Source organism: Chelonia mydas, chromosome 13 (assembly GCF_015237465.2).
Source record: "Chelonia mydas isolate rCheMyd1 chromosome 13, rCheMyd1.pri.v2, whole genome shotgun sequence".
Taxonomy (NCBI): Eukaryota; Metazoa; Chordata; order Testudines; family Cheloniidae; genus Chelonia; species Chelonia mydas.
The window spans coordinates 19,586,445-19,607,559 of record NC_051253.2 but is presented as its reverse complement, the minus strand read 5'-3'; positions in this window follow the sequence as shown (position 1 = coordinate 19,607,559).

Here is a 21,115-nt window from a genome sequence, read left to right as displayed (position 1 = left end):
TAGGATGAGTTTATGCATAGGTCTCCCCTTCCTGGAGGGAATTAGGAATGCAACCAATAAGGTCTCTCTGTCCTTTGATGCTACACAATCCCTCATTTGCCTTCAATGGCTCATCATGTGTGTGAGTTATACAATTACAGAGGTTTACAATGCAAACACTCAATATAACTTTATACCAGTGGTTCTCAACCAGGGGTACATGTATCTCTGGGGGTACACAGAGGTCTTCTAGGAGGTACATCAACCCATCTTGATATTTGCCTAGTTTTACGTGAAAAGCACTAGCGAATTCAGTACAAACTAAAATTTCATACGGACAGTGACTTGTGTATACTGCTCTATATATTAGACACTGAAATGTAAGTACAATATTTATACTCCAATTATTTTATAATTATAAGGTAAAAATGAGAAAGGCAGCAATTTTTCAGCAATAGTGTGCTGTGACACTTTTGTGGTTTTATGTCTGATTTTTTAATCAAGTAGTTTTTAAATGAGGTGAAACTTGGGGTAATGAAAGACAAATCAGAATCCTGAAAGGGGTACAATAGTCTGGAAAGATTTGAAAGCCACTGCTTTATACCACGGGATACAGATATTGTAAGTAGGATTAATACATGCAGCATCCTATAAGCAGTCCCTAAAGTCTAAACACATGCTTATAACGCTAATATCTATTGTAACTGTACTAACCCACAGGTGAGCGAGACTGGTTCCAGCTATGCCTTTGTCAGTGTTCAGTGAGGCCCTGGCCCTTAGCCTGAGGTCTGCCAGTGACACACAGGCACAGAGCAGTGGAATGAGGATAATTTTGACCACGAACCCCAGTGTAAACCCTGACTCTTTCAGGTGACATGGGATCTTTAACATCCAGGCCAAGCAGACAGGACTCCATGGCTTTTTTTTTTTAAGGACCCATTCCAAAGATCCATACATAATGAAGTGCTTGGAATTCAATTCATCTGTCTGAGAGGGATGAAAGGCAGAACTGATCCTGCTGGGATTGGACTCTATAGTGCCAACAAAGTTAGGTATTTTCTGCTTGCCACATGGGCCACTAAACCATCCCACAGTGGCAGCACTGCAGTTGCCACAAGGGGGCGCAGTAGTGAAAAGGTTCAGTGTCTGAAGAGCGAAGGGACCCATGCTGGAGAGTCAGCTTATAGTGAGAGCTGCCATCAGCCCACTGGGCAGTGCTTTGTCACTTTGACGCATTGTAACTAAACTGAACAGGGAGCTGCTGGCAGCGGCACTTTGTGATGGGAGTGGCGAGGGGCCAGGAAGGAAAGTATTTTGGAACATGATGAATGCAAACCTAGAAACAGAAGAGAGCTTGTGGGGCGGCTAGTGTCCTACAGAGGGCTTGTGCAGTCTGTACGGGACCCATGGCCCCCTTCAGAATGAATGGTGCCTCCACAGAACTGGACGCTGTCGTTAATAATAAAGTACACACCATATTAGGCTATTGGTAAGCCTCTTTGTTTTCACCCAAAAATTCCCAGGTTTTACAAAAAGTATTATTCATTTTTTTTCTGATTTTCACCCTACTTTTGTGTCATTCAAATATATAAAAATAACGTGTTTTATTAGGAAAATACAATACATTACATGAGCTATATGTATTAAAATAATACATTAGTCTCTGAGTATATGCAAAGCTGCCTGTTCAGGTAAGGCTATATATTAGTCTATAACAGTGGTTCTCAGACTATTGTAATGGTGACCCCTTTCACATAGCAAGCCTCTGAGTGCGACCTCCCTTATAAATTAAAAACACTTGTTTATATATTTAACACCATTATAAATGTTGGAGGCAAAGCAGGGTTTGGGGTGGAGGCTGGCAGCTTGCGACCCCCCACATAATAACCTCTTGACCCTCTGAGGGGTCCTGACCCCCAGTTTGAGAACCCTTGGTCTTCTAGAAGATACACACACTAAATAAACAAGCAGGCACGCAAGCTCTGAAGTGTGTGCACATCTGCACGTACTGATGAATCTCACGCCCACCACGTGCACATTTCAAGCAGTTAGCAGATAACGGTTTAAAGTTTTGACACACTAAAATGGGAAGAAAACGAAAATCTGCCTCAGACTACATTTCAGAACACAAGGAAGTATTCAAAAGTTTAAAAAAACAAAACCAGGAGAAAAGGATGAAGCTGCAAATGGTGTGGCCCAATTATTAAATATAATATTTATAGGCTAATAGTTCGAAGTCTACAACAGTAAACTGGTCATTCAAATGAAAAGTTTTATTTGGGGATTAGGGATATATTGTTTTCTTAAATGTTTTCTTAATGTTTCTTAAACAAAACAGAGGTGGCATTGTGTTTTGAGTTCTGTTTTAGTTCTGCAGCAAATCACAAAAATGAATGGAATTCAAAGCATTAATCTAGTCAATACTTTCCCCCGTCTTTCCATCCACCAAAACAAACCCTGATATTTACCCAGAAAAATTATTAATATTTTTACACTGATTTTCACCTGTTTATGTTGTTGTGGTAATAAACACTGATAAATTCCCCGGAAAAAATAAATAAAATAAAAACTTGAAAACAAAGAGCCCTAGCTATTGGTTATTTACTGTAAAAATATAACAGAAGGCCTAATTCTCCACGAACTTGCCTGGTCACTTACACCTGTGCAGAAAGGGCCATATCCTCAGGTGGTGTAAGTCACCATATCTCTGTTAAAGCAGTGATGGGTGGCAATATAAAACCCTATGATAGACTAAGGGCACATCTACACTGGCAAAGTTACAGTGCCGGCAGGTACAGCGCCGCTCAGAGAGCACCCAAGGAAAACTGCTGTTGTGTTCACACTGACAGCTGGCTGCGCAATAGCGTGTTCACACTTGCGGTGCTATTCGGAGCAGTGCACTCTGGGCAGCTATCCCACAGAGCATCTCTTCCTCTTCCACCGCTAAGACTTGTGGGCAGGCGGAAGGGGTTGCAGGGCATCCTGGGTCCAGTCCCCATGCCCTGTGATGCATTGCTTCGCATTCCAGCAATCCCTGTGCTCCCATCTGCATTTGGCACTATCTTTCAATGCTTTGTGTACTGTGCGTCCTGCCCTGCCTCTTCAGACTGCAGGAATAGATCCCGAGCTGTTGACCAGTATGCTGTTCGCACTGACCAACACATCACAAGTGGCAGTGGAGTTATTCCTTGAACTACAAAGTCAAGAGAAGTGCGACATTGATCTCGCCACGTGTAGTAGCTACAACACGAGATTGATTGTGGCATTCACGGAGGTGCTGACCACAGTGGAACACCGCTTTTGAGCTTGGGAAACAAGCACTGAGTGGTGGGATCACATCGTGATGCACGTCTGGGATGACGAGCAGTGGCTGCAGAACTTTTGCATGAGGAAAGCCACACTCATGGGACTGTGTGATGAGCTCGCCTCAGCCCTGCGGCACAAGGACATGAGAATGAGAGCTGCCCTGCTGTTGGAGACGCGTGTGGCGATTGCACTGTGGAAGCTGGCTACTCCAGACTGCTACCCATCGGTCGCTAACCAGTTTGGAGTGGGAAAGTCGACCGCTGGAGTCGTGTTGATGCTAGTGTTCAGGGCCATTAATGGCGTCCTGCTCCGAAAGACTGTGACTCTGGGCAATGTGCATGACATTGTGGATGCTTTCCACAAATGAGCTTCCCTAACTGCTGAGGGGCGATCAATGACACACACATTCCAATTCTGGCACCAGGCCACCTAGCCACCGAGTACATTAATTGCAAGAGGTATTTCTCAGTGGTTCTCAAGGCGCTTGTGGATCACCGTGGGCTTTTCACAGACATTAACACAGGCTGGTCCGAAAAGGTGCATGACGCACGCATCTTTCGGAACACTGGCCTGTTCAAGAAGCTGCAAGCAGGGACTTTCTTCCCAGAGCCGAAGATCACCGTAGGGGAAGTTGAAATGACCATTGTGATCCTGGGAGACCCCGCCTACCCCTTAAGTCCGTGGCTCATGAAGCCATACACGGGGCAACTTGACAGCAGCAAGGAGCGGTTCAACAACAGGCTGAGCAAGTGCAGAATGACTGTGGAGTGTGCATTTGGCCGTTTAAAAGCCTGCTGGCGATGTCTATACGGGAAGCTGGACATGGCCGATGACAATATTCTTATGCTTATAGCCGTGTGCTATACGCTCCATAATATTTGTGAAGGGAAGGGTGAAAGCTTCATTCCAAGCTGGACCACAGTCTCCAGGCACTGAGCCTCTGAGTTTGAACAGCCAGAGACGAGGGCTATTAGAGGGGCACAGCACGGGGCCATAAGGATCAGGGATGCTTTGAGGCAGCAATTTGAATCTGAAAACCACTAATATTTGTTGCTATGCTCAGGATTGCAGTGCTTGTAATGCTAGGAGGTGACTGGTGCACATGATGCAAGAAGGGACCTTAACATAATTGTATGTTGCTTTGCAGTGCTCCTTTTAGAATAAAGATTGCTTCCAAAGAAACACAATTCTTTTATTGAAAGACAACAACCAGAGGAGAGAGTCAAACAAAAAAATCATCAGCAGGGAGGGTGATGGGGGAAGGGAAGGTCTCAAGGGGAGGAGGGGTCCCGGGACGGCTACAGATTTGTATATGTCCAGGGATCGTACCCAACCTTCTCCTTTGGAGTACGATGCTGCGGGTGCTGGACTTCAGCAGAGCCAAACTGCAGAGGGACGGGTGTTGCATAGGGTGACCAGATGTCCCGATTTTATAGGGACAGTCCAGATATTTGGGGCTTTGTCTTACATAGACACCTATTACCCCCCACCCCCATCCCAATTTTTGACACTTGCTGTCTGGTCACCCTAGTGTTGAGTGCAGTGGGTAGTGGGAGTCCACACTGCTGGACTTTGAGGAGGGAGGAGTGGAATGCTGCAGGTAGAGAGTGGAGCCAGGAGGTTGATAATAGTGTGTTGGGGGGGAGGGGCATGGGAAAGAGTTTTGCGACAGAGGCTGCAGGGGAGGGCGGGCGCAGAACTGCTCGGGTTGAAGAGCTAGTATTGCCTGAAGCATGTCCGCTTGGCACTCCATAACTGTTAGGAGCCACTCCGTGGCTTCTTTCTGGTGTGCCGCGTTCTCCTTTCAGTCCCTCTTCTTGCTGTCCCGCCACTCCTTCGATTCTTTTTTCTCAGTGGTGGAGTGCATCATAGCCTCATGCATAAAGTCCTCCTTAGTTCTTCTTGGATGCTTTCTATTCTGCACAGCTGTTCTGCCGCCGATAAGGGAGGCTGGCCTCCCAAGGTTATCTCTGTGAAGTTTAAATGCAACATTTTACAGACGCAGTATTGTTTGCAACAGACAACGCTGTTTCAGTGCTTTAAAACACAGCCAGTACTCACACACCTATCACTAACTGGCTGACCCCAAGCAAACACACATGAGCCACAAGACCCCCAAAATGGTGAGTAGCCGCAGGGGCAGGGTAAATCACTGTTCCCGAACCCTGCTGTACACTGGGCACGTGGCTCTTGGGCACTTGGGGAGAGCCAGCACTGTGGGGTGGGCCCGATAATCATTCCTGTCCCCACACTTTCCACACGAGGTGATCATTATACAAGATATCTCGCTGCTGAGGGTGAGCAGGGAATCAAGGGAGGGTCCTCTCCAAGTCTGCGGCTTCCGCCCTGGCCCCTATGCAACTAGCCTGTGTGCAGCAATGGTCCCCCCACCCATCACAGCAAAGTGGCACGGAGAAGTTACCATTAATGGGGCCAGTCAGCCTCACCTCAGTCCCTGGAAAAATCATGGAGCAGGTCCTCAAAGAATCAATCCTGAAGCACTTAGAGGAGAGGAAAGTGATCAGGAACAGTCAGCATGGATTCACCAAGGGAAGGTCATGCCTGACTAATCTAATCGCCTTTTATGATGAGATTACTGGTTCTGTGGATGAAGGGAAAGCAGTGGATGTATTGTTTCTTGACTTTAGCAAAGCTTTTGACACGGTCTCCCACAGCATTCTTGTCAGCAAGTTAAGGAAGTATGGGCTGGATGAATGCACTATAAGGTGGGTAGAAAGCTGGCTAGATTGTCGGGCTCAACGGGTAGTGATCAATGGCTCCATGTCTAGTTGGCAGCCGGTGTCAAGTGGAGTGCCCCAGGGGTCGGTCCTGGGGCCGGTTTTGTTCAATATCTTCATAAATGATCTGGAGGATGGTGTGGATTGCACTCTCAGCAAATTTGCGGATGATACTAAATTGGGAGGAGTGGTAGATACGCTGGAGGGGAGGGATAGGATACAGAAGGACCTAGACAAATTGGAGGATTGGGCCAAAAGAAATCTGATGAGGTTCAATAAGGATAAGTGCAGGGTCCTGCACTTAGGACGGAAGAACCCAATGCACCGCTACAGACTAGGGACCGAATGGCTAGGCAGCAGTTCTGCGGAAAAGGACCTAGGGGTGACAGTGGACGAGAAGCTGGATATGAGTCAGCAGTGTGCCCTTGTTGCCAAGAAGGCCAATGGCATTTTGGGATGTATAAGTAGGGGCATAGCGAGCAGATCGAGGGACGTGATCGTTCCCCTCTATTCGACACTGGTGAGGCCTCATCTGGAGTACTGTGTCCAGTTTTGGGCCCCACACTACAAGAAGGATGTGGATAAATTGGAAAGAGTCCAGCGAAGGGCAACAAAAATGATTAGGGGTCTAGAGCACATGACTTATGAGGAGAGGCTGAGGGAGCTGGGATTGTTTAGTCTGCAGAAGAGAAGAATGAGGGGGGATTTGATAGCTGCTTTCAACTACCTGAAAGGGGGTTCCAAAGAGGATGGCTCTAGACTGTTCTCAATGGTAGCAGATGACAGAACGAGGAGTAATGGTCTCAAGTTGCAATGGGGGAGGTTTAGATTGGATATTAGGAAAAACTTTTTCACTAAGAGGGTGGTGAAACACTGGAATGCGTTACCTAGGGAGGTGGTAGAATCTCCTTCCTTACAGGTTTTTAAGGTCAGGCTTGACATAGCCCTGGCTGGGATGATTTAACTGGGACTTGGTCCTGCTTTGAGCAGGGGGTTGGACTAGATGACCTTCTGGGGTCCCTTCCAACCCTGATATTCTATGATTCTATGATTCTAAGAAACAAAGCAGCTCTGCCGAGGAACCTGCAGCAGCAGATTGCCCAGTATCTCCACGAGAGTTTCCTGGAGATATCTGAGGGAGATTCCCATGAAGTGAGGGAGTGTATCAACAGCCTGTTCCACCACTCAGGCTAGGCATGAGGTGGGAGACAAGCCTGCTTTCTGCAACCCTCCTGCCCCCAACAACTCGCTTCAGCAATTCCCCAAATCAGATCCACTTACCGGGGGCCTGCTCTCCTGTTTGCACTTCGCCAAGCTCCGACTGGCTAGGCTCCTCTGGGGTAGAATAGAGCTCCTGACTGCATGCATCTCTGGACTCCGAGTCATCCTCTGCCTCTGGGTCCCCCTCCCCCTGTTCGTCCAAGATTGCCTCCTCCTGGCTTGGTCCACTCTCGACTGGCACGCAAGGCAACGAAGTATCCACAGGGTCCTTCTCAGTGGAGGTGGGGTCGCCACCGAGTATCGCGTCCAGCTCTTTGTAGAACTGGCAGCTCATGGGCACAGTACCAGAGCAGCAGTTTGCCTCCCATGCCTTGTGGTAGGCGTTCTGCAGCTCCTTCACTTTGACCCTGCACTGCAATGTGTCCCGGTCATGGCCCCTGTCTATCATGCATCTAGAAATCGGTCCGTAGGTATCACAATTCTGGAGCACAGCTGGGACTGCACAGCCTCCTCTCCCCAAATGCCGATGAGGTCCAGAAGCTCGGCATTGCTCCAAGCAGGGGATCGCCTGGTGCGTGGAGCAGGCATGGCCACCTGGAAAGATGCGCTGAGACCACTGCACGCAGCACCAAGCAAACAGGAAGGGGACTTTCAAATTTGCAAAGCAATGTCCGGGGTGGGGCTGACGGTTGGTCACCTGAAGGCAGGGCAGTAGAGTTCAAACCGATGGCCAGAGAGGTGAGAACAGGCATTGTGGGACGCCTCCCGGAGGCCAATCGCAGCGCTGTAATCACCACGGTGTCTACACTGGCACCGCAGCACTGTCGCCCCGGCACAGAAAGCTCTACGCCTCTCGTCGGGGTGGGTTTTTTTAAAGTGCTGCCTCTGCGCAGTGTCTGCGCACTAAGTGGCTTGGCCGTGTGTTCACCTCGGGAGTTACAGCGCTCAGAGCTGCTTTACTGCACACAAACTTGCCAGTGTAGACGGGGCCTAATAGCCAATGGTGCTCCCCGCATTTTTCAGCTCAGGATCTGGCCCAGTGAGTGCAACGGGAGTACCCTCCGGCTTTGGTGGCAGTTCACACCATCCTTGCGCTTACTTAGCACAGGTGTAAATTACTGCTCCAGGTGCAAAGCAGTGGGATGACGCAGACCTTAAGACTCTTGCTGTTGGATGCCGTTGGTTAACGCCTCCCCTGGGAGTTTTGCCTGCTCCACAGCAGCAGAATCTGGTGCAGTTAAATTGATTCTAATGAGCTGATATTTGCTCCACTGCCCAGGGCAGTTTCTGCAATCAGCACTGTTCAGTGATCCCGCTGCCACCAACCTCACTGTCACAGGACACACCCAATATTCTTCAGTCTGCTTCATGCTAATTTGAAGAAGCCAAAGAATCCAGACAAACAGAGACAAACACCTACAAGATGTCTATCAAGCATTCTTACAACTACAATACCCACCTGCTGAAGTGAAGAAACAGATTGACAGAGCCAGAAGAGTACCCAGAAGTCACCTACTACAGGACAGGCCCAACAAAGAAAATAACAGAACGCCACTAGCCGTCACCTTCAGCCCCCAACTAAAACCTCTCCAACGCATTATCAAGGATCTACAACCTATCCTGAAGGACGACCCATCACTCTCACAAATCTTGGGAGACAGGCCAGTCCTTGCCTACAGACAGCCCCCCAACCTGAAGCAAATACTCACCAGCAACCACATACCACACAACAGAACCACTAACCCAGGAACCTATCCTTGCAACAAAGCCCGTTGCCAACTGTGCCCACATATCTATTCAGGGGACACCATCACGGGGCCTAATAACATCAGCCACACTATCAGAGGCTCGTTCACCTGCACATCCACCAATGTGATATATGCCATCATGTGCCAGCAATGCCCCTCTGCCATGTACATTGGTCAAACTGGACAGTCTCTACGTAAAAGAATAAATGGACACAAATCAGATGTTAAGAATTATAACATTCATAAACCAGTCGGAGAACACTTCAATCTCTCTGGTCACGCGATTACAGACATGAAAGTTGCGATATCACAACAGAAAGACTTCAAAACCAGAGTCCAGGAAGAGACTGCTGAATTGGAATTCATTTGCAAATTGGATACAATTAACTTAGGCTTGAATAGAGACTGGGAGTGGCTAAGTCATTATGCAAGGTAACCTATTTCCCCTTGTTTTTTCCTCAGACTTTCTTGTTAAACCCTGGATTTGTGCTGGAAATGGCCCACCCTGATTATCATACACATTGTAAGGAGAGTGATCACTTTAGATAAGCCATTACCAGCAGGAGAGTGGAGTGGAGGGAGAGAAAACCTGGATTTGTGCTGGAAATGGCCCACCTTGATTATCATACACATTGTAAGGAGAGTGATCACTTTAGATAAGCTATTACCAGCAGGAGAGTGGGGTGGGGGGGAGAAAACCTTTTGAAGTGATAAACACCCATTTTTTCATGGTCTGTGTGTATAAAAACATCTTCTGTATTTTTCACAGTATGCATCTGATGAAGTGAGCTGTAGCTCACGACAGCTTATGCTCAAATAAATTGGTTAGTCTCTAAGGTGCCACAAGTACTCCTTTTCTTTTTGCGAATACAGACTAACACGGCTGCTACTCTGAAAAGAATCCCAAGTGAGCTTTGAGTCATAGAAAGATCACTTGCGTGTGCCGGGGGTTGCCAAGTAACGGAGTGACTGTTGATTCTCTCTGTGTTTCTGACATCCAGGGTTTCTCCTAATCACAGGTTCGCAAACATTGCAGGGGATGGCTCAGTATAAACATTGGTTTCTATTGACATTTGTTCTAAACCAATGAAAATATTTCTGTTAGACTGGGTTTGAGGCCTGAACTGTTTGGATTCCTTCCTGTCTGTTTTGCCTTTGCCATCAGTCTCTTGGTGTCTTTACTGATGACTCTGCCTTCCTGTTCCCCTGTGGATACCCAGGGGAAGACGTCCTGTGCTCAGATTCCCACCTGGCGCTGAATCATTTGAATTCTGCTGCAGCGTGCTGTGGCCTATTGCCTGAGCAGAGCATGTCAGGTATGCTGTACCTTGCGAAATATGCTGTTAGATTCCCCGTCACAGTTCTTGCCTCAGTGTCCTAGACCATCCACCTCCCAGAAATTGGAGTAAATAAGCTACTGTGATTGTGTAGTTCCTGTCATTAAAAGTGAACAAGTCTATGGTCCCCTTTTCCAAGGACAAGATGGGATTTCATGAGGCTGTAGAGTCTCCTGTTATTGATCACTCTACTGTTTGCACACCTCGCACTGTTCCACGTATGTTCCCATCTGGGCATTCAGGCCTGGCCAATAGCGACACTCCTTCTGGGTCACTGATTCCAATCCCCTGCTTCCACAGGCAACCGCATCAGAGAATCCGGTTCAGAAACGTATCAAGCTCCATTTTAAAACTACTTAGATTAGCAGAAGCCAAGACTTACCTGGCAGGGAATTGAACCCCGTATTCCATGTAACAGCTAGGGATACACCCCACCATACTAACAAGCACCTCTAATGTGGAAATTTAGTGTTTGTCACTGGGACTATGCATGAGAATAAAAGGCAAGAAGGACTTGGCTCCAAAAAGCCACTGTTGTTTCATTTTTAAAAAAATCTGCAGTGTGTTTCTCTTCCATTCAGATGAGGAGCTGGGAAATAAACAGTGTACACCCCTTTTGGCCTTTCCTATTTGCTTGATAGTTTACCCCCTTGTATTTGGAACAAGGCTGAAAGGCATATTGGAGTTCTCCACAACTTCAGCCTATGTGGCTCCTTATTGCACCAGGGTGGGTGTGCTGCAGTGCCTGCATAAGGGTCGACACTGATCTGTGCTCTGGGAAGCATGCGTTAGTGACAGTGCTGCTTGAGAGCCAGCAAGCGGAGCTCCCAACGCTGATTTCAGGTATGCTAACTCTAGGGACAGCCTCCACACTGCTGCAGAGCTGGTGCAAACGGTTTGCTACTAGTCAGCATATGCTGAGGACATAGCATTTTACTTCTTTTCTTTGGCATCTGCCTTTGTACTTATTTTGATTATTTGCCCTCGTTGGGATAAAGTTTAGATTTATTTGTTAAAGAGTCCAGAGGATTTTCTCAGTATTGAGTCCCAAGCACTCAAAAATCATTAGCCAGACCTCAAAATATCATGAGATTGCCTTAAAATTAATGAGATTTTTAAAAGTAATATATTTGGGGTTCTTTTTGTATGCCTTGCAGTTTCTGAGCCTTTAGTGGACACTCGCTTCACCTTTTCAAGCTTTTCTCTCCAACCACTAGGGCTATTTTTAAAATGAAAGTTGGGTTTCTCATGCAATCCAGTCATTCCAGCAGCTGGGGCTTTAGGAAAAATATTAGCTGTTGTGAGGCTCACGAAAAAAATCAAGGAGAGTTGGCAATGCTGCTTTCTGTGTGACTAAAATGGAATAAAATATGCAGAGCCTGCCTCTCAGTTCTGCTCCTTTATACCACTCTGGACTTGACCCCTTTACATTCCCACAGCATCTTAGTGTAACTGAGAATTCAGGCCATATTTGTGATTTAATCACAAATTAGTGTATTTCAAGCCATTTAAAAGGGGTGCTGACAGGTAGGGTAGGTTTCATTTACTCCCCTCCCCGCTACACTGATGCTGACAATTGTCAGAGACAGGTTGCTAGGCTAAGTGGACCATTGGTCTGGTTCAGTCTGGCAATTCCTCTGTTCCACAAATTGTTAGATCAACACATATATTTTCAAGTTTTATTTTGTTTTTTAAATTCAGTTTTAAAAGTTTTATTTTTGGTTTAAAGACTCCTCTGTAAGGCTTGGCATTTTTTTCTCAGTGAATAGTAAATTTGCTAAAAAATGCATTTTTCAGGGCCCCGAAACTGTTCACAAATTTGAGTTGAATTTGGCAAATAGTTTTGGCTGAAGAAAAATTTCATTTTTTTTTTCAAACTAAACTAAGTAAAAAAAAAAACTCCAAAATTTATTTTGATTCTTTTTTTTTTTTCCATTTCAGGTTGTAGATTTTTATCCAAAATTATTTTTGTTGTTTGTTTGGTTTGTTTCAGCGAGGGGAAAAAACAAATTCAACTTTAATTCAAAACAAATGGAAATTTTGTGTTGGATTTTTCAGTTAGGTCACCAGACGAAAACCTCAAACCCAAAACCTTATTCTTTGGGCTCTCCTCCTCTGTCATGTCAGGAACCCAACAAGGCATGTGAGAAGGACCAAAACATAGTATTGACTAGTCCATCTGAGCTGTCCAAGGTTGGGGAAATGGCCAAAAGTAAACCAAACAGCATCATGGGTGAAAAACAAACAGGGGTCACGATTTCACATGGGATCTGCACGACTGGAGCCTTTGCGTATGCTTAGACCCAGTGACAGTGTGGGAGCCATGTGGGTCCGATTGCAGGATCAGGGCTGCGGTATTTATAATCTCCTTCTGATTTAATATTCAGAGGTGGTGGTAGTGGCAGAGATCAGGAAATTTGGTACAGTTTTCACCTGATGGTGTGCCATTGGCTGACAAGCCACCAAGGCTCCGAACTGCCACTGAAGTCACCTGGCCCTAAATCCTCCTCAGACACCTGTATTGGAAATCACCCCATGATGATTAAGGCAACCACCTGGTCACAAAATCCATCATTCTGAAATTAAGTTTTCCGGGGTGGAGGGAGGGGAAATGATTGTGGACAATCAAATACAAAAGATTTCATTTCTCAGCCACTTTGATTTCTTTGGCTCCTGCTCCCTGCCCCACAACTGTGGGAGCAAACATGTCCTGCATCCCCTTCTTGCCCCCAACAGCCCAGGGTTGTGCCATCGCTTCAAGTTAGGGAAGGGGGATTATATTGCCACTAGCGATACAATATCTGGCACAAATATTAGTTTGCTTCTTTTTAGCACCATCAGAAAGCTCCACCTTTCTTCCTCGAGGCCTCCAGTGTTCAGTAGGGGATGTCCAAGATGTCCCTGTGAATCAGGGCAGAATTTGGCCCCAGTGGCTTTCCTGCTTTGTTAGCAGGAGAATAGCAGCATAGTAGACGGTCTCGCTGTGATTAGCTGAGCCTAGAGAATCCATTTGTTCCTGTCCGGGCCGTAAAGGATATTCAAACTGTCTGGGGGAGGTGTGGTCTGAGCGCAGGCCTAGGACTTAGGAACTCCTCCATTCTGACACTGAGGCCTTGTCTATATTGGTGATTTTAGCTTTGCGGGTAGCTGCACCCATACAGCCTCGGTAGCTTAGTCGGGAGGGACACGGTGCACTAGGCAGAACTGAGGAAGCTGCACCAGTGTAAGCTGTAGCTTATGCTAGCACATGCTGTCTTTTGTAAGGGTTTGCCCCAGCGTAGCTACATCAATGTGCTGGTGGCTAAAACCCCAGTGCAGACAAGGTATTATCCCTCTGTGGCTTTGGTTGAGTCACTCAACTTCTCTGCCTCGGTTTCCCTATCCATAAAATGGAGATAATGATCCTTCGTCGCCTCTCCGGTTGGATTGGCTATTAATGAGTTGGAAGCGTACTGGTAAGGATGACAGAAGAGCTGCTGTATGTTGCAGTTATATAACAGACAATATCATTAATAGTTGATGTACTCTTATTTTTTGTTAATACAAAGAAACATCCACAAAGAAAGAAAATCCAATAATTAACCCTCCATCCAACCACCCTGTAGCTGAGGTCCTGTTGGGAATCAGTCAGTCCATATTATCTGGGCCCTGACACAGCTAAGAGTAAAAAAAATCCACCTGGCTTACTTAACTGGTATCTTTGTCCTTATCCTGAGTGTTCCTGCTCTGAAGCCAGCTAGGCCCCCACCCTACAGACATCTCTTTGCTGATATGAATGGACCCTGTGCTGGTAACAGCACCTTCCCACAATGCACAAAAACACGATAGCCTTGTGTAACTACGGGTGAGGAGGGAGTCGGGTTTGAAAAACGTGGGGCACCTTCAGCTGGGGAGACGTGATACTTCCCTCCTCCCTTATCAACTTGACAGCTGCAGGCTGCAGCAGGTTGATAGACTGTTGACTTTGTGGCCTGAGAAGAGGCTTTCCACCTTGTGGTAGTGAGGCATCCATTGTTCATGGTTCCCACTGATGCAAACAGACTCCAACGAGAGACTGCTGAATTGGAATTAATTTGCAAACTGGATACAATTAAGTTAGGCTTGAATAGAGACTGGGAGTGGATGGGTCATTACACAAAGTAAAACTATTTCCCCATGTTTATTCCCCCCCTCCACCTCCTCACTGTTCCTCAGACATTCTTGTCAACTGCTGGAAATGGCCCACCTTGATTAACACTACAAAAGGTCCTCTCCCTCCCCCCCTCCTTCCCTCTCGCACTGGTAATAGCTCACCTTAAGTGACAGGTTTCAGAGTAACAGCCGTGTTAGTCTGTATTCGCAAAAAGAAAAGGAGTACTTATGGCACCTTAGAGACTAACCAATTTATTTGAGCATAAGCTTTCGTGAGCTACAGCTCACTTCATCGGATGCATACTGTGGAAACTGCAGAAGACATTATATACACAGAGACCATGAAACAATACCTCCTCCCACCCCACTCTCCTGCTGGTAATAGCTTATCTAAAGTGATCACTCTCCTTACAATGTGTATGATAATCAAGTTGGGCCATTTCCAGCACAAATCCAGGTTTTCTCAACCCGCCCCCGCCCTCCAAAAACCACACACACAAACTCACTCTCCTGCTGGTAATAGCTTATCCAAAGTGACCACTCTCCTTACAATGTGTATGAAAATCAAGGTGGGCCATTTCCAGCACAAATCCAGGTTTTCTCACCCCCCCCCCCCCAACTCACTCTCCTGCTGGTAATAGCTCATCCAAACTGACCACTCTACTTACAATGTGTATGATAATGAAGGTGGGCTATTTCCAGCATAAATCCAAGTTTAACCAGAATGTCTGGGGGAGGAGGGGTAGGAGAAAACAAGGGGAAATAGGCTACCTTGCATAATGACTTAGCCACTCCCAGTCTCTATTTAAGCCTAAATTAATAGTATCCAATTTGCAAATGAATTCCAATTCAGCAGTTTCTCGCTGGAGTCTGAAGTTTTTTTGTTGTAAGATAGCGACCTTCATATCTGTAATTGCGTGACCAGAGAGATTGAAGTGTTCTCCGACTGGTTTATGAATGTTATAATTCTTGACATCTGATTTGTGTCCATTTGCCCCTCTGCCATGTACATTGGTCAAACTGGACAGTCTCTACGTAAAAGAATAAATGGACACAAATCAGATGTCAAGAATTATAACATTCATAAACCAGTCGGAGAACACTTTGCATCTCAAGGGGAAAAATTGCAGAAACAACTGATGATTGTGGCTGAGGATTTTCACTCAGCAAAGTTTAAAGTAACACTGCAAGTGGCATCAACACTTATAAATATTTTCGTAATGGGTGTCACAGGGGATATTGGGCCCTTGAAGAGGTCCAGCCCACCTGTGCCTCATTTACTGCCTCTCAGTGAGGTCTGATAGGGGACAGCAGGTCTCTATTTAAGAGCCAGAGGGGAAACAGAAATAGGGAGACAAAGCTGGGGCAGAAGCTGTAGAGAACAGGAGGATCCTGCAGGAGACCGTTGACCCTGGAGGGCCACTTGGAATATGTCTACATTTTGTAGCCTATGGGAGTCAGCCTCCAAGCCCAGATGGATGGACTCGGGTTAGAGGGGCTCACGCTGTGTAGACAGCACTTTGAAGTTTCAGTTTGGGTTGGATCTCAGGCTGTGTCGCCCACCCCCAAGCACTTGGCTTCAGAACCTGAGCTCCGGCCCAAGCCTCTACTTCAAAGCACTGCCCACACAGCAATTTTTATAGCGCCAGCGCAAGCCCTGCTAGCCCAACTCTGTTGACCTGGGCTGACAGTCTCCAAAATGCTGTGTAGACACACCCTTGGATTGTAGGCTGTGAGCCTGCGGAAGACTCCAGGTAAAAAGACCTGGCAGTGGCTGCTTAGAGCAGAGAGTGTTTAAAGGAGCACAGAGTGGGTTGAGGGGAGAGATTGAGCAGAGCCCAGGAAGGGCTGAAAAGCTGTCCCCCCTGGAGGTGATGTGCAGGGGGGCATGCAGGGTCATGTGCCCCTCAGAGTTGCTGCTTGGCTTGTACTGAGCATGTTTGCATAGACTGAGCATGCTCAGTAACATCTGCTGAAGCAGCTTCCCTCATTGTGCCCCCATTATTGGCAGATACGGGTCACTTTGACTCACTCCGTGACCAGAGGTGGAATTAGCAATCCTTAACCTTGCTCACTTGCAGATACCCCCCGAATCCTAGTCCCTATGAGTCTGTGTTGTCCTCCCACTTACACAGATTTAAATTAGGAGCAACTCTGCTGAAGTCAGTGACATGGCATGAATGTAAAACTGAGTGTGGGGAAGGTCAAACCAAAGGCCTGTACTGCCGTGCTTTTCCTTAGCGCGACTCTGATCTGTGTGTAATATACCTGATGTTGTTTAGATCAGATGGATTTCCAGCTCCTCAGCATCCCACAGATTTAGTCAGGGCCAAAATAAAATGCTTGTTGTTATTTGCTTTCGTTTTTTTGTTAACAGTGAAGTCTCATGTAGCATTTGTTATCCTAGAAGGGAAGGGGGCAGGCAGTTCTCTCACCAAGTATCACCGTTAGCATGAGAATACTTACAAATACCTGTTCCCCTAAGCTCTACCAGGCCCTGAAATCTCTCTCTTTGGAAGCAGTAAAAATATGCATAAGTACAGATGAATTCCCTCATGATTTACAGAATCAAAAGCTTTAGCTAAGTTGATGAACACCATATGAAGACCATGGTTTTGTTCCCAGCATTTTTCCTGAAGCTGGCGAGGTGTGAAGATCATGTCTACCATGCCCCATGCAGACTGAAATCTACCCTGAGACTTGGAGAAGATGGTTTCCACAAGATAGGCATTAATTCTATTCAGTCTGGAAACTATTCAACTATGGAAATTTTGTTCATCCTTGGATGTCCTGAAAAGTTTATTTCTGTCCTTTCATGATGGGATGATGGCCAGAATGGTAGAAAATGGCAAGAGGTCAGACCCCTTTCCAGTCACCAATGGCACCAAACAAGGTTGTGTGCTGTTTCCTACACTCTTTTCCATCCTTCTTTGAGTTATGCTTGTGGATGCATTTCATGACACTGATAGAGAAGTAGTTATCCAGTTCGGCACTTATGGGAAGTTGCTCACAGGAAAGAGGCAGATTTACTCATTAAGGACCTTTTACTCAGTTGATGACATTCAATTTATAACTGATCACTTCCCTTGTGCAGTTATCAGAGTGGTAGCCATGTTAGTCTGTATCAGCAAAAACAACGAAGAGTCCTTGTGGCACCTTAGAGACTAACACATTTATTTGGGCATAAGCTTTCGTGGGCTAAAACCCACTTCATCAGATGCATAGAGTGGAACATACAGTAGGGAGATATAAATACACAACATATGAAAAGATGGGAGTTGGCTTTCCAAGTGTGGGGGGTCAGTGCTAACAATCCAATTCAATTAAGGTGGAAGTGGGCTATTCTCAACAGTTGACAAGAAGGGGTGGAAATCACTTTTGTAGTGCTAATGAAGCCAATGTAAACAAGGTGGCCCATTTCAAACAGTTGACAAGAAGGTGTGAGTATCAGCCGGGGGAAATTAGTTTTTGTAGTGAGTTTTTTGCAGTTAGTCGCTTGGGTTATACAATCAGCCTAAAGAAAACTGAAGCATTGTGCTGGGAGATGCACGTGTCTACACAGTGATTAAGATCAATAACACTCCTCTCAGGTCCATAGAGAAGTTTTGCCCTGTAGGGCGTATGCTGTCACAGAATGCCACAACTGATTATGAGATTATCCTTCTCATAGCCAAAGCCAGCTCTGCATTTGGAATGCTGTTTCAGCGCCTATGGAATGACAAGGGCATCAAATTAAGCACTAACCTAAATGTCTATTGGGCAATCATGCTCACAACATTTCTATATGGTTGTGGGACATTGACATCATATCACCATCATATTAGGAAAAAGAAAAGGAGTACTCCTTTTCTTTTTGCGAATACAGACTAACACGGCTGTTACTCTGAAACCCATCATATTAGGAAATCTGATCAGCTCCATAAGCACTGCACTCAAAGTTGAAAGCATGTCTGGTTGACCCCAGCAACTGGGAAGTAAGAACGCAGAACAGGGCAAGATGGGGGAAGATTTGTCATGTCTCTGTTAACTGTTTTGAAGCCAGGGGCTTTAATACCTTATGTGAAAAACGTGAACAGCACAAAGGATATAACAGCCTGCAATGGCCAGGGACATTCTTGTATGCCCCACATGTAACTGTGTTTGTGGTTCTCGCATAGTTCTGACCTCACATATACATGTTCACCAAGAGTGTTTGCTGAATCCTCTCACATCAGCACCCTGAGATTCCATTATCACAGATGAATTAGGACATAAATACGCTGCTTAGTTACTGGTGCATAGTCCCTTTGACCAATGTGGCTATCCAGTCTGATGACCAGAAAAGTGTGGGGGAGACATACAATACTGGAACCTGTTACACATAAAAACTCCTTGTGAGACCAATGTTTATAGATGACTGGTGACTGGGCAAGAATTACTATTTGCCTGAGTGTTCCCCCACATTAACTATGGAAATTAAGTGAGATAGGTACATTGATTGCTTTGAGATACCTGGAAGATAGGGCTGTGTAAGTAGAAAGTATTATTGTTGTTTCCAGTTCATGTATTAACTGTCTTTAAGTCAAAGAGCAAAATTATGACTGCTCATTCAGACCCTCTGTGCATCCACTCACATATATAGTACCAGCTCTGCGGAGGAAGAGCCAGGTTTACACTGTTGTAGCATTAGGGTGCAAACTATCAATTTGTACCAGATTATGCTAGTTAACTCAGACTCTTCTGCCTTTTGAGCCTTTCCTGCTGCTAAGAGATGCCAGCACTGAGCTTTGAATATAGCAGTAGGATTTCAGTGAGAAAACTCTGGTTTAATATAAATAGCAGGGCAGTCATAGCAACCACCTGATTAAGTCAAGATGGTAAAGATGGATAGGCAGGATCAAGGTCAGGCCAATTAAAATCCACTTGATTTCCAGAGCGTTGCTCCAGCGAGTTGTGTGCTGTAAACAATGGCACCAATGTTTACATTCTCCTGCAAATGGCTGAATATGCAGCACATGCTTTATTTGCTCAGCAGAAAAAAATAAATTTAATCTTTGCAGCCCTGATGCCTGAGTCTAAATGTGTAATTCAGCCCACTTTGCATTGCTTTCCTCTGCATTCACGACTTTCCTCTTGGCAGAAAGGTAACTTGATGCTATTTTTATACTTAGTTTATGATGATTTTTTTTAATGAAGTCAAATTTACAGGGGTGCCTATTGAAATCTCAAATAGAAGATTACTGACGGCGACATTCCTTCCATTATCAAGTGGCATCTCTTACAGGCATAGATGTCTATACAAGGCCACTGTGTTGTAAGAGCTCTCAAGAGAGAATATTGTTTTCAGTAGAGATATTAGACAATTAAAAAAAAAAATCTCAAAATGGTAACCAAATTGGGAGACTCACTATATATGCAAACAGAACTATATTTTTGAAGGGCCTTTAAAAATATGTATGTATAATTTGGAAGTGTAACTGTTTGCATATGCCAAAACCCAGCTGGTCACACAGATTGGGGAATTTTATACCCAGCTGCCCATTAGCACATTCAGATGTCCAATTTTTGCACAAGTTTGCATGCACAAATGTGGTATTTTCCATGTGTGAATGGAGGACCCGGAAAATCTTTTGGAGTTCTTTGCAAAATGTGGCCTCAAAAGTTTGGATGGTTCAGAGAATCACGGAAACTAGAGCCGGAAAAACCCATTACATCATCTCATGCATCTCCCATTGGCCAATGCAACATATTTCCTACTGTTTTGTCCACTCTGCTTCTAAAAGCCCCATGCAAGTGGCTTTCACTACTTCTGTTGAGAAACTGTCCCACAGTCTAATATATCTCATTCTGTTCTTTGCAGGTTCTCAACTAAATTACACTCTGTCAGAAATGATTTTATAAAGGTTATTGCTGTTTATTGGTTAAATGTCAATAATGCGCTCAGTGCTGTGCAAGATACAAAATCAAAGATCTCAACAAATCCTTGCCATGAGGTGTGGGGAAGGGAGTAGTTAATGAGAACATTTTGGTGAGACTTTTGCCCCCTCCCCCACCAACTACTGCATCCAAGAATTGCTTCAGAGGTTTGAATGTGGGTTTAAAACGCTATCCTTTCCTCATCTGACACTTTCTTCTTTTGATGTTTATGGTTACTATTTATTATTTGTATTATAAACCCCAATCAGGGATCAGGGCTCCACTATGCTAGGCACTATCAATGGGATTTCCAAAAGAGCCTAAGTAATTTAGGAGCACAAGTCTCATTGATTTTCAATGGGACTTCTGCACCTAACTCACTCAGGCACTTTTGAAAATCTCAACCTATACAAACAACTCCTTAAAAAGCTATGGGAAACTTCTATGCGGACACTCTTCAATCAATGCAAACCTGGTTTATATCGATTTTAGCTAAAGTCTATTCCATACTGAAATAAGCTAAATTAATATAAATCAGGTTTAAACTGAGTTAAGAGTGCCTTCACAAGGGTCTGCACCAGATTAGTTAAATCAGTTTAAAACACACCCCTTTAGTTAAACTGCAGCAACTTTGTTTTTACACAACACCTGAGTCTCAGATGTGAAATACCTGCAACCCCAGATTCAAATCTCAGCAGAGCACTCAACAGTTTCTGCTTCTAAGGTATTACATTATAGGTGGGGCTGGCAGCACTGCTAA